Raw genomic sequence first — 3112 nt, 5'->3', positions numbered from 1 at the left:
CTGAAAGCGATCGACTTTAACCTAACTCGTTCTCCTCTAATACCACCTTACCCTTTCTCTCTACCTTTGTATTCGTTTCTTTGTGGTGTTCCTGTACTCTCTGTGCTCGCCACTGACGAATAATATTGTCGTGTAAATACCGAGAGCCAGTCGCGAATAGAACCGTTTCTATTATCGTCGCTCGGGGTCCTGACGGTCTGCTCTTTGCAAGATATTATTGGACCGGTGTATGCCACTTTTGAATCAACTATAAAATTCCCGCTTTCAAACCTTGTTTACGTTATTCGAGCACCACTGTGATTACTCACGTTTCTGGCAAACTGTTTCAATTATTCATTGCAAACCACATGTACATATATCAATCCTTGGACATTGGATACTTATTCCTATATTTCTTCTTTTGTTTTTGAATTTTTTTTTTTTTCTTTACGTTGATTTACGTTTTTGGAATAAAAATTTAAATATCTTGACGGAAAGATACATAACTTTTACAATAGTTTCATCGTCCTTAAGATTTGCAGAGTAATTTGCATGTCTGATGAAAAAAATGGGAAAATACGAATGTATAAATGCAAAACGAATCATAAACCTGTACTCGATTTTTTTGCTTTAGTCGTAATACATCATTATGTATTTAATTGGAAGAATTATGGCTCCTCGGGATCACTTGCAGACGAATATTTTTATTAGTTGCGATGACAGTGCTAAATATCTGCATATTCAATTAATCATGCTTCTTCGCGTCGATGCTTTTGCCAAGCATGGATAACGTTTTGATTATTCATAAGCAAAGATATACCGGTTCTTGAACAGGTGAGACGATTGTTCTTCGCATGTCTTGTGCTAGATGGCGATATTTCTTTCTTCTTCTTCTTCGACCCAATGGATAAAACGCGTATTGTTTTCGAAAAAACCGCCTTTGAATTTTATTTCATGCACTAGATGGAGTAACTGCTATATATTTACAAGACTTGCATTTCTTATAACAATAGGAATTTGATGAACCCCTCGAAAGATCTTATTAATGAGTCACTGTGAGGTGTTAATTAAGGAAAGGGTGCAAAATTTGGGGGTTGTCTTTTTCATTTCCTCTAGCTCGTCTTCTTCCACATCCTTGCGAATAGCTGGAAAATAAATTGCGAATTTAAGTACTCGGTTAATTTTCCCAACCCTTTGCTACTCGGAAGCAAAGTAGAAGTACTAGTTCTCGTAGCAAGTTCTTCATTAACGATCGAAACAACAGTTTTCAAGCTACCGGTTCTCTCCAGTTTGCGATCAGATAAATTGTCGAGTAAATAGTGTCACGGTAGGAGACTCCGGACTCGATTGCACTAGTAGTAAGTTCATTTGAAAAGCTAGCCAACCTATCAATCGATAGATCAGGGAATCGCGAGCGCAACGTGTTTATGCAGAACGTGTACAGGTAGGTACGTGTACCTGTTTCGTGGTTAGTATACCGGCAACTATCAAGGCCAGTCACTCGATTAGCCGCGTTTCTTCAACGCCCCAACGTAAAACCCGTGCATGCTGGACACACGAAGCTTACCAGCCACCTTTCTACACTCTCGACATTAAGTTTACGTCGGCTGTTTTAACGCGACGCGACGCGACGCGACGCGACACACCTGACACGCTTTATCGACACGCGTCGAAGGAGAAGAAAGAACTGGCGGCGGGATAACGACGCGAACAAAATCCTTTACGCTAGCAAGAAACCTGGTTCCGTATGGTCAACGACCTCTTCTCCGCGTCTGATTTTTAACTATCTCATTGCAGAAGATTTCAACGCGTATTCAAAGTCAATTAGATGTTTATAGCTGCTTATAGTATATACGATAAATGAATTTCTCTAATACCAAGAGGCGCCATCGAGCAATGAAAAAGTTAATCGAATAGCTGGACATATCTCAAAAGATTAATATCGAAGAAATTGAAAAATGTAATCTTGTGTCGTGATCGATGAGCAAAAACTTGGATAATAATGGTTAATTTAATTAAAAGTTGGCTCAACAATCTACTTGAAGTAGCATCGTTTGCTGGCTCATGCGAGAAATATGAATTTATAATAAATAGCTGGTATACGATCGTAATACTTTACTTCACATTTCATGTGGCGCGTTTTCTTATCGCCTTTGAATCTTCTTCAAGTCTCGCAGAAGCTTCTCAGGAACCTTTTTACGATCCGACTTGATGTTCAGATAAACCGTTCTTAAACCATTAGCCAGACTCGTGTGCCCTCCTCTCGAGATTCTGCTTAACGACATCGTTAAATTTATCGCAATATTTGACTTCATTAAAGCCGGCAAATAAATTATAGTTGTCCTGTTCGTCGATTCCACGCGAGAACGCATTCTATTTTTCGAACCGTTCGTTCCCCTCTGCGTGGAATGAAAATTACACGTGGAACGCCAAGTTGACGATCCTGCAAAACGCAGGAACGAGTTCATGGGCGAAAGCAAATAAACCGGAGTAAAGTAGCGACGAGGTCCTTGATGGAGGACACTCTACATTCGTCAGAAAAAGATCTCGCAACCTTCGGGACCATAAATTTCCTCAATTTTATTAGCGGTCAAAGCTGCCCGGCTCGTGTATGGCTTGCAAATATATTTCGTTTCCGTAGTGAATAAAAAACAGAAAAATAAAAACTAGAAAGGGTTCGATATCATCAGAGTAAGGGTTAACAATGATGATTATAGTTAATTATCTTTTCGTTTCACTTGAAAAACTCATCTAGTTTGATTGCCCGAGTGTAATTTAAAGCAGTGATATATACGTACCGGTTCGTATTCTAATTGTTCGCCAGCCAATTAAAGAATAAGACACGGTGCAAACGGTAATCGGTCCACTTTCTCGCGGTCTAAGAAAACAGTAGTAGCACTCCCCATAACATAATTTCACGGTGTTGCATAGTTGCACAAGCATCTCCTCTCCTTTTCTAAAGTTCATTCGTTAATCTTTGCTCGCGATCTTACGAAAACTCGCGGTAATTAGCGGCGCGAGTTAGCGCGTGCTTGGACGTGGTGAATCTTACACATGCGAGTAAGTATAATAGATAGATTTTATAGAAATCATAGACGGGAAAAGGAAAATCATCGCGTGGGTGTTTATGTGG

General features: G+C 39.7%; 1 protein-coding gene across 1 annotated transcript in view; it reads left to right on the top strand.

Moving 5' to 3' along the window:
* Positions 1-3020: 3020 nt before the first annotated feature.
* LOC114874268 (fl(2)d-associated complex component-like) overlaps positions 3021-3112 on the top strand; it is a 63739-nt gene continuing 63647 nt past the window's right edge. Inside the window, exon 1 of the mRNA XM_029183428.2 lies at positions 3021-3039. The gene's annotated coding sequence lies outside the window, so the exon portion shown is untranslated. The remainder of the gene's footprint in view (positions 3040-3112) is intronic.

Source organism: Osmia bicornis, chromosome 10 (genome assembly GCF_907164935.1).
Source record: "Osmia bicornis bicornis chromosome 10, iOsmBic2.1, whole genome shotgun sequence".
Classification (NCBI taxonomy): Eukaryota; Metazoa; Arthropoda; class Insecta; order Hymenoptera; family Megachilidae; genus Osmia; species Osmia bicornis.
Note: the sequence above shows the minus strand (reverse complement) of the source record. Positions and strands in the feature narration are given on the sequence as shown.